Source organism: Coturnix japonica, chromosome 6 (assembly GCF_001577835.2).
Source record: "Coturnix japonica isolate 7356 chromosome 6, Coturnix japonica 2.1, whole genome shotgun sequence".
Taxonomy (NCBI): domain Eukaryota; kingdom Metazoa; phylum Chordata; class Aves; order Galliformes; family Phasianidae; genus Coturnix; species Coturnix japonica.
In genome coordinates, this window is record NC_029521.1 from 12,565,391 (window position 1) to 12,577,212 (window position 11,822).

Genomic DNA, 11,822 nt, shown 5'->3' on the forward strand with positions numbered 1-11,822 from the left:
AGTGGTGACAGCTCAGAGTGTCAGCCTTTTCCTTGCAGGTGCAAGGAAATTCATGTTTCGGAACGACACCGCTTTGTTCCGCACGAATCAGTGGTTCCCATTTCTGCTTTAACTTTGGCACTGCACACGTGGACTAGGAGACTTTCTGCTGCCTGTCCCTGCTGCTGGGATGAGAGCTGCCTGACTCCCAACTGCCCCTCCAGAACTGCAAAGCACTGACAAGCCCACTCGCCAGATGCTATCTTTCTCCTATTTTCCATTTCACGTTTCCTGATCACAAGATTGAGCTACATCTTGCTGTGGAGAGGGGCTTCAAAATAGCTCATGCTTAGCAAATTTACTTCATTGTCTGACATCCAAGGAGTATACGTATAAACAGTAATCTGTGTCCTGCGAGGCTTTCAACAGTTAAGATTTCTTGAGGCTACAATTATTTTGCTTAGAAACTAGACCCTTGATCTGTTGCAGGAGGCTGCAGCTCTAATAAAGTCAAACAATTTGCTCTTCGCAATGTACTATTTGCGGTACAAGCATCACTGAGTTATACCGCTCCCCTCGCTGCTGCCTCCTGGAATCTCATCTGTTTATACACCATGAGCACTTTCAGGAAGCGGCTCCTAAAAATACCCGGCGATGTTAGAGGAGGATATGGGTCTGGTTCTCCTCCTGCTTCTGCCTTCAGAACATCCCTCCATCACCCTAGAGCACAAAAATCCCAGCTATTCAAGCTACCTTATTCCTGTGTCACCCTCTTAACAACCCTTTTCTCCTTGTTTCTTTGCCAGTAGCCGTTCTGTACCCTGTCACTGAGCACCTTGTTGTGGCCACGTGGTTTCCCACCTCTTGCTTTCTCATTTGATCGCTACATTAAATTCTCGGATTCTTGGGTACACCTGTATGACTGCCCAGTTTTCAGACAACGAGAGGCTGCCAAGACAAGGCAAAAATAGCACCAGAAGAATAACATCTTTTTATTACTGTCTAAAGCAGCATTTGAAAACTGCAAAAACTGCAAAACATGATGCAGTACCCTCCATAAACCAACTTTTAAAACCACTCACAGAGAAGTTATCCTGGAGACAAAGCATCTCCCAGTGGAAATACCCTTGCAAATAAAAACATTTTCATAGCAGAAGAAAATAGAAAGTAGAAAATCTGCACAACAAAACTCTAGACTATTGACAAAAATAAATAAATAAATAAACTAAAAGAGCCCCAAACAATCAGTTACTAAACTTCAGGTAACATACAAAAGCAGATGTGGGACTCAACCCACATTTCTAAGCAGCTGATCTCTCCACTTCCTAAGATGCGGGCAGAGCCTCCCCTCACATAAATTCTACTTGCCAAGGGATGGGGTCTTCTACCTGCTGCAGTCTGGTGCTGTTGGTTGGCAACCATCCTCACAAGCACAAACATTTTCCAGTGCATTCAGCGGGCACAAAGCATGGACTGAGATTCCCTGTGTCATCAAGGATCATTGTTCAGGTCATCACCAAAGATTTGAAAACATACAGAAGAGAAGCATTCAGCAGGCAGACTCTACAAACAAAAGATCAATCTGGTTTTGTTGCTTGCTTGGTGGTAGGCAAAATCTACTCCTGTGGTTATGTCCTCTGTCTTCTGAAGGACATCAGTGCTCTGCAAGTCTCTTTTTAGGAAAACAAAGCATCTAAGCCATTTAATTCCTCAATATTGTAATTCACCAATTCATTTAATGTTAAATATCAACAGCAAGCTATTCACAAAAATTTACAACCAAAACGATTCACCAAATCCCTTCAGATTACTTTCTGAGAATCAACAGTTTTCAGCAGAGAAACCCAAACCCTGAGAACTGCAGAACCTCAAGAAGTGAAATATTGATATTTTTCCATCAAAACACTTAGGTTGCTTACAAAAAATAAACAAATAAATAAATAAATAAATCAGAACTTCACAGAAACCCCACCCATCAATGGAAAACTATCAGCCAGCAAACAGCCAGCAAGGAATTATTTCCTCAGCTCTGGTGACAATTGGCTGTTACTAGAGTTATTCTGACACATTGTTTTGGAGAACATCTGTTTCCACTCTGACTCCTTTAACTTTCAGATGTGAAAAACAAAAACTCATTTTCATGCCACGTCTCCCATCTTCAGTTGGCAACTGTTGCGTGACTATGAAGTTATTGTTACGCTGGATGACCTGTTTGTCAGTTTAGATTTTCCTATCATACCTATTTTTAGCTGCTCATTAGTAATACTTGGAGCCTCTCCTATAAATCTTAAACATTTATAGCACATCTCGACAATTCATCAAATGGAGCCAACCTCCAAGGAAAGGAAACCCAAACCACTTCCCCCCTGCTCAACTGAATGAGATTCAGATCCTTGTCTTTTAAACTTCAAACCCAACATTTTCCCATCTGCTCTTTATACACAACAGCCCTTTCGCTCTACACCAATATTTTATTCTCCATTCATAACCTTTTATTTCTCTCCAGGGATTTCCTGATGCTTTTAGTCTGCTGGACTCATAGAAGACTTGGATTTTGGAGGTTTCTCCCCCCCTTCCATTGAAGGGGAAAAATAATCATTCAGCAATGAATGACCACTTTTCTTTACTCATTCACAAGAGAGACACAGCAGGATCCCAGGGCTGTACTCAAAGACATTTTTCCTAGCCATTCTCACAAGAGAGAAACAGTATTTTTAATCAGAGCCTATTGGACAATTAAATTTACTTGTCACCCTCTGTTCTATTCACTGAGTTGCATTTCCAATCTTCTGCCCTTGCAAAAACAGCTATCAACTGCATGCATCGTTTTTGCAGCAGTGATAAGCTCAGTCTGTATGACTTGGACAAGTCTCCAACACAAGGAACATTTCTGAAAGATTTGGTCTATAATGGGGAATAATAAAGTGACTGCAAGAAAAAAATAACTAGGAAACACCGCCTGACCGAGAGGTTTTCAGAACCACCTTCTCTCTTGTGAAGAAATGCCCTCCTTGCCGGGCAGGGCTCCTGGTGGCTCTTCTCTGCCTCTCCTGGGGAACCCTCAGCCTTGCTAGTTCTGCATGCTTGAAGGCTATGCAGTACATTTCTCAGATGGAACTGTTAATTGCCTGCACGTAGTCATCTGATACCTGACTGGAACATGCAACTGACTGTTAATCAAGCTGACCATCTTTTTCATTTCCTGCATATTTGAATGAATCAAAGGAGACAACATGCAGTAAGAAATGAGAACTGCACCAAAGAAAACAGTCCTGGCATACGCATTAGTTGAATAGAGCAGCTTAAATTTAAAAGATCATCTGATGAGGCAGAATAGCTGCCTGTGGGTTTTTAAGAAGTTAGGAAGCATTTGGCAGAAGGCAAAAGCAGAAAGGCATACTTAAAGTTTTCTGATAAAAGTTGCCTCACAGCAGCTGTCACAGCTTGACAATTCACCTGATGTCTTTTCCTACTGTCATTTTTCATGGGGAAAAATAAAAATAAAATAAAGCATTATAGTTTAGACTCAATTCTGCTTTCACAAAGATATAACCCGATTTTAAGATCACTACAGCCTCCACAAAGTCTTCCAGCTCCTAACCCATCCTCCTTCACACCACATACACACATTTGTCAATTTACCTGCATCTCTGCTATCCCAGATCCTTTTGATCAGATGTCAAGTATCAGTGCAGTAACAATCCATCTGGCCAGTCATACAAAAGCTTTTCAACAGATGAATACTAATGTGTCTTTATCAGTCTAGCCATGCCGATGACAGTCATCCCAGTGCTCAGGAACACTCGCCTGCCAATAAAGATGTAGGTTTGCTTAAATAAAAAATAAAAATAAAAAATTAAAAATAAAAAATAAAAAATAAAAATAAAAAATAAAAATAAAAAATAAAAATAAAAAATAAAAATAAAAAATAAAAAATAAAAAATAAAAAGGAAAGAGAGAGAAAAGAAAAAAAAAAACCAAGAAAAAAAAACAAAACCGTGCCTACTTGGAAAAAATCATGTCAAGCTAAAAATTCTGTATATTCTAGTAGTTCTCCCACTGCACTTTTGGAGTGCTCTGGTTATACTGGCCGAGTAGCGCACACTGAAATAGCAACTTTCAATATGTAACAGATATTTTGAAAAGACAGCAACTGTGCAGGCACAATGGTTCACAGAGATGAGAGATTACAGCAGCAAACCCGAGCAAGTTAAGGGAAGTACCACCATAACATGAAAATATACATTAAATCAACTCCCCAAGAACTTTTCCCATGGAAAGTAAGTCAGAACCTTTAATTTTTTTCTAAGTAAATCTTAAGATCAAACTAAAGATTTTAAAGATTTACACAAACTGCAAGGTTTAAACCTTTTCCAGATTTTCCTTTAGTACCAGACAAGTACAGAAGTAGGATCATGAAGAGGCAATAGCCACTTGGCTCCAGAATCACAGCTAGACTCACACACACACAACTTATTCCTTTCCCTGAGCAAGACTTGTGCCTCTGCCAGCAGCAGATGTTCTGAACTCATCTGTCATACCCATCCTTCCCCATCATAGGGCTGTCTTTGTAAAGTTAGATCTTTTTATTATTATCATTTATCTTAACATTCATTGTTTTCATTATTTTCTTGACATGAGTAATAAACGTACGTTTCTCCTCTCCTCTGCCAGAGGAACCTCTGAGTTTCTGTGGTAGATTTAGCAGTATGCACCACACTGGGACATGAAAAGCTACAAGACCTAGAGCACTGCCACCTGGTACACCATAGACATGTCCTAGGGCTACAGCAGCTTGGGAGCACACAGTTTCATTCACTTGGCTGTGTCTTAAAGCAAGCAGTGCTGAGCAAAGGTGCATCTATACATATATATACAACAGCACTATCAAGATCCTTGACAACGGGACATTTAGCAAAGCTCTTCACTCACCAGCAGTCCAAGCCCCACTTTATCAGCTGATGGAGCAATGCTCTGTGAGCTTTGTCAGCCACACTAAAGTCACTCACACTGTGGTGATTCCCACCAGGAAGGGGAAGCGTGACCAGGCCCTGTGTTATCACATATAAAGTGATGGAACAAACCTGTGTCTAAGTTCAAAAGGAATCACTTACAGACCCATAATCAATTCATTTCTTTATTTTTAACATCTGGAAAGACCAAATAATAATGTAATTTATGCAAGGCTTCAGTCTTTAGACAGAAGATTCAACTGCATTAACCTGTATGATGATGTGTGAATCATCCAATTTTTAAGCTATCCTTCAGCAGTGTGGTACACACTCACATAGGAGACTTAGGCTGTAAAAGCAGGGATAACTTTACCCATTGCCTAAAAGTAAGGACACTGATGTTGTCTGAAGGAACACACTTGTATCAATGAAAACAACATTATTTGCTTTTGCAGCTAATAATATCAATAATCCATGGCATCAAGAGCAATAACTCAGGAAGGATTCACAACCCAGGCCTGACACTGGCAGGGTGTGAGATGAGCCCTGTGACGCAGCTGGGTACCAGCCTGCAGCTGGCTAGGGCACTGCTTGGCTCGATGCCACCCCACCAGCCCTCCAGGCCTTCCTCCAAAGTTTCCTCTCCTGCTGAGGGATGCTTCAAGCCCTGACCACAACCACTGCACTGCTAGGCAATCATAGAGAGAGAAATAGGGCAGGATGCAGTAGGAACTGTGAGGGACAGATGCCCCAGAGCAGCCCAGAGAGCCTCAGCTCATTATGTCTGAAGGCCTGAGCTCCCACCTTGCCCATTGCTCTTGAACATGGTGATGCTCTGCACAGGTTGTTTTTCAGTAGGATTAATAAGGGTTTGAGGTTTTCACTGCCCAGTAACGTCTGCCTGAAGGATTTAGGGTGCAAGCTGAAGACTAGCAGTAATTTCTGCCATTGCAGTGTAGCGGGGCTCTGGAGACACAGACTGTATTTATAGGAGTCTGAAAATTGCACCTCTGCTCACCAACTGAACCAGTTCCCTGAGCTGAATGCTGCAGCTAATTGAGAGAAGACTGTCATACAGCAGCAGCTAAATTTACTGCTGGGCCTCTAGATCGGGCTGTGCTGACTGCATTGTGACAGCAGCTCTAAAGGGAGGTCATGCTCATTTCTAAATTTTCCCTCTAGGAACAAGAGTTCTTCTGCATCTGCACTGCTAGGTTTCTATTTATAGCCTTGAACCCAGTGATGTAACCTTCCTTTTTGTTTCCAAGGAAACAACATTTGATGTATTCTTCTTTCAAGATTTTCCTCCTTTTGGTTTCCCCCCATCTCTTCTCTCCCTCCTTTTTTTTAAAGAGATAAGTCAATAGGTAAAGCTGGACTTATCTGTGCTGTGCAGCATAGCTCACTTTCTCTCTCTCTCAAACTAGGCTTATTCACATCACTGAAAAAGTCAAGAATTCAGAAACACGCTTAGCAGTAATTTTATGTACTACTTATACACGCTACTTTTCTAGCTGTAAATGAGCTGCAGTTGTAATAGACAACAACTCCTGCCCTAATTCCTGAAAAAATCCAGTTCTGCATCTTGAACACAAATCCTCTTTTCCTGGAAAGATTTCTCAGCCTCTCTCAGCAATCACCCACCCAGCAACCCTGTAGTTCTGCTCCTCCTGCCTTCCCCTACCACTGCCCTCCTGCTGGCAGGGAGTTTCCTTCCACCTCCTGCATGCTCCTCTCTGGCACAGGGCATTTGTCTCAGGGCTGCTGTCGCTCTGAGTTCATTTTCATTCACATGAGATCTTCAACATGAATGTTCTTTTAGAACACTTGGTTGTCACTTTGCAGTCTGTAAATTGTGAAATGTATGGGATTAAGGCCATAATTCGTACTGAAATCAGCAACTGCAATGGCTGGAATGAAGCGTGCTGAATGGATTCCTGGAGAAATGCAGGTACTTTGGAGTCTTAGTGGAGGAGCAATAGATAATGCCAAAGGCCTTCCTAAAAATCCTCATCGCTAGCATGGTAAAGTGGATGGGTGGAAGGGTGTGGGAGAGCCTGGCTTGCCTCACAGGAATGAATATTTTAACACTGCATGAAAATTAAGAGTAGCAATGCTCAGTGCACAAATACTGATGATTAATTCTGTCTGAGAAACAGATGCACTCATTTGTTACTCTCCTGCCTCAGCTATTTAAAACAATAACTAAGCTGGACTAATGGTCTTCTGTGTACAGTGAAGTTATGGACAGTAACTTTTAACACTCTCCATTCAGAGCACAAAAGGACAGGTTAAATCCCAACCTAAAGGAGATGACATGGACTGAGAATGCTCAGTAAAAACTTGTGTGGTGAGGGGGAGATAAAGCAATAAAGCTCATGCTGGATACAGTCAGCAAATTGTACAAATTTTACACTATCAAAGAAAGGTCAGAAATGAATGTGCCAGTGACCTGCAGTCAGTATCGTCCATTTCACAGAATCACTGATTGTGATTTTAGGTCATAAGGGTTGCAGACTAACACCTATCAGCTCCTGTGTCTGTTCCAAAAAAGGTCAGGATCTTTTACCTAAGGTATCTCGGCTTGATCCAGAAGCTCCAAGTCATTCCATGAAATCACTGACTTGACAGCAGCAAGGGACACACAACGGGAAGACTTAGTTGACCTACACTTCTGCCAGCATCTCTGAATCCCTTTAAAAAATTCATCTCATTTTTTCCTTCCTTAAAACTCTGAAAAAATCAAAGGTTTTTCATGCTCTGCGTTCCCGCTGTCAGCTGTTTCAGGAAGTCACTTCTCTTTTCACAAGAAATCTTTACTTTCACCTCAAAAGCATTCATAGTCAGTTTTGTTCCAGAAAGATCACAGCTGTTGTCAAGCCATCGTATCTCTCAGTCCAACCACAGCTTAATCACCAGACAACGTTGCCGCCCTCCTAGTGGTTTCAGTCTCTTGAACATCCAAAGCAAAAATCACATTTGACAGCAAGGGAAACAGTAGCAAGCTTCAAATGTTTGTCGCTAGGTTCAGTTCGTTTACTTCTGAAGCAAAATATTTCTGGTAGCTAAAACGCAGAGCACATTTCATGGTCTGGCAATGCAGCGCTTTAGAGATTGTGGCTCTGAAAAGGAAGAGCTTTATCAAGTTTGTTTGTGTCTCAAAGACACTCCTTGGCACCGGACAGGTCCAATTGGGTCTCAGTAAATCAAACGCTTATTTGATGTCAGTGAAACTAAGATGCAACTGCTGTTTTGCTCAAGGTTGTCAGAAAGCCTTTCGGTAATCACTTTCAGCCAGAATACATGCTCAATTGTTCTTTCCTGCTGCAAGGGGGAAAAAAACCAGCAGCTTGCTCTTCCTCAATAATTCCCTCATATTTCATTTCTAATCTCTTAAGCAAATTACAAGTGAAGACCTTTGATGTATGCGCCAGCCAAACTCACTCATTTCTCAGTACTTGCTGGACTAGAGAGGATCTCCCGTTCTTTTGTATGTGGCTGATAATAACAACTTCAAAGCCCCCAGGCATGTGTTAGCTTTCCCTGATTTCCTTTCTAAGTATGTGTTTTGTGGGCCAACACCAGTTAAGACCCATAAACAGCTGCACTTGAATGCCATCTATTAAGGCAGCCCTGCTATCTCTCATAGTGTAACAACTCTGTTTCTACTTCACAGAGCTACGCAGTCTGGCTTTCGTTTTTCCCCTGAAATAGAGTACCTCATTTCCAACATTTATGGTGCTCTCATCTTAAAAGAGTCTGGAATCTGATCAAACTCGGAGTAAAAAAGCCATTAAAAGGCACTTGCCCTGAGGTGGTATGGAACATTCCTGTGGATTATGAGGCATTGTTTTGTTGTGGGGTTTTACAACATGAAGTGTGCTTGATTACTTCTATGCGGACAGTAGGCTGTAGTTACACAGTACCATGGGACCAGATGTTTCAAGTGCCTCAGAACAACTGCACCTGAGCCCGTGGTCAGGCAAACTTCCCCCAGGCTGGCTCAGACAATATGAGAAGGGGACATATTTCAAACCAGTTCAAGTTACAAGTTGCAGTTATTCTCATTATTTAGTCTGTTTAACTCATTATCACAACACTTGGAGGCAAAGAGCACAGAAGAGTTAAATACTGGATAGTTGCATAAAAAAAGGATAACCACCATCAGAGATAATCGACACTGTAAGAAAAGAAATAGTTTTGGAAAAGCTATAAAACTTCATGCCTCAGGCTTCCAGCCAAGCTTTATCTGAGGAGCAGAGTGATTAAACAGCTCGTCTAGGGGGCAGAAAATGCATCCCAGAAATGGGGAGCACAGATTTAGCATACCTTCCTTGAAGGTGTTTGTTACTGATGATGGTCAGCAGCACAGACACCAGAACAGCAGCACCAGCATGGCAGTTCTCAAGTTCCTCCATCTGCAACACCAACGAGCCTGTACGAAGAAGACAGCAAACATCAATCCAGTTTCTGGCTCTCAGCTCCATTGTAAGTCTAGACTTGGCACTGAATATACCATGAGATTACTCTGACCTGAAGCCTACTCTCAGCATGTCTGGACAAAGCTGTCTGATCAGAGTTATGTACCAAGAATCCATGTTTCATTTTTCTAAACATGCTACATTTAGGGATTAGGTTGTACCTCATGCACCTGGAATCTCCACAGCAATATGTGAGTAAGGATAGAGAGAAGAAAAATACCTTCTTACCCCAATGGATACAGAGTAAAAAACAAAACAAAAGACAGCAGAACTTTTCCAGCCCGTCACCAAGAGAATTCAAGCGCAATCCTGCATGCAATACTCTGGCATGTTAAAGACAAAAATAGCTTGAATTTTGGCAATGCCACTTGCTTTGAGCAACTGGAGGTACCTGATTTTGGAGCTCATGAACACATCAGGATGCTCTGCACTACACAGAACTTACTCACTGGTGAATACTCTCTCTCCATAGGATTTCTCAAGCAGGTGCTCTTCCCACAGGGCTTTCTCTCAGCACTGAGAAATAAGGGAGTAAGTAGTTTGGGGCCCCGGACTCTTTCTGTTCTCAGCATTCTGTAGTAAGGGTGATTACAAGAAAGCCCTCATCCCTTATTTTCCCATTACAGTGCTTTGGGGTTTATACTCAACTTAAGTGCAAATCACCCAGAACATTTCTTTCTGCTGACAATGAGAGAAAAAGCAGAGAAGAGAATAAGGCTCCTGGCAAAGCCCCTTCCCCAGGCCCTCCCCACAAACCCAGGGAGCCTAGGTCAGGACCGGGGTCCTTCTCTCCTGGTCTCCAGGGACTCTGCAGTGCTCCCAGCCTCAAATATTATCTTAATAATGGAGCCATGACTGCTGGACTATCAGCCTTGTCAGAGAAACAGCAAGAAAAACATCTGTCAAAAAATTTGATTTCTACCAGGTCAAATCCAAGCTACCACTTTGATGGCACTGCCTAAGAAACTCAATATTTCTACTTGCTCTACTACTTGGACAAACAATATCAGCTCTTATCTACAAGAACACATTTATTGACTGAAGAAAAACAACAGAAATAGTAAAGTACCATAAGCCTATCATTTCTGATAGGTCTTTCAGTTCATCTCCTTCTTAGAGTTTCAGAAATGCTCCTAATGTGTTGGCTTAAATCACTCAGATGCTGAAATCCTTGCCCTGTGTACCAAGTCTTCCCTTCTGATTTGATTTGCAGGATGGTCCCTTAGTCAACATAATTTCAGTTCCCTGCTGACAGAAGCTAGCAAAACCGACATCTAGCTGAAATACAGCAATGAACACAACAGACAGCACTTATTAAAGACTCAAATATAACTCTAAATACATCATCAGTCAAAAATAAACCACCGATATTTTCTGGTAATCTTTAACGAGAAGATGAGGACAAAAGAACAAATTTAGTTTGAGCAGTCATATTCATCCTCTTTGTTTTATGGTCCTATAGGGCCTGCCTCAGCGGAGCCCCTAGCAGGGGCCCTTCAGCCATACCTCAGCAAATCGAGGGTGTAAACACTGTGCTCAGCCAGGCTCTCATGCAGGGAAGGTGTTGGACAACAAGTTTTATGTAGTGCTGCATAAACACCAACTGACTTCAGCAAGAATCAGGGGCACACGGCATTTTGTGAGGAGGGTGCACAGCCATTTAAAACATTTCTCTCTATCTGCAGTAATCAAAACAAGTTATAGCTAGGCTACAGCTATATGTCTAGTTTGAAGACTGCTCATCTGTGCAAGAGAGAACCATCTGGATTTACTTTACAGTTAACTTTAAAACATATATATATATATGAAGTTTCTTAAGTTTTGCCAAACAACTGGAATCATAATGGTTTCTGCATGCTGTTCACATCTCAGTACAGCTGCAAATGTCCATTAGGATAGTCTCATAATTATACACTTATTCTTCCATGCAATTGTTAAAAGCCTTGCTTTTCCAAATAACAGAATGTTTTGTAGCAAAGGAAATCTTCCTGTCCACCAGGTTGGAGTGGGGGAGGGAAGCCTTCTAAAGAAAAACTTCACTCAAAGCTTTTACTTTCAACTAACATTTAACTTTCAAACTTTAGAAAACAGAATGTCAGATTTTTCCAACTGTGGTATGGCCAAAACTCTATCATTTCTCTCCCTTTTCCTTTTCTTTAGCCATTGTTTGTGGCAGAAATTTAGTCCTCCTAAGATTTAAAAAAATAATAAATTAAAAAGAAGCTTCTGCTCCCCCCTTACCTTTCCTCTCTCCTGAAGAGACTGCAATTCTCATCCTTCCCACAGCTCCATACCCCATGCTACAAGAACTGCCAACTATGAAGCTGGTCTGTGGCTTCCTTCCAGCCAAGGTAGTGCTCATTCCACTTGGGTATCCCTCCTTTTTACTAAGGAAGTCTTTGTCTTTTAT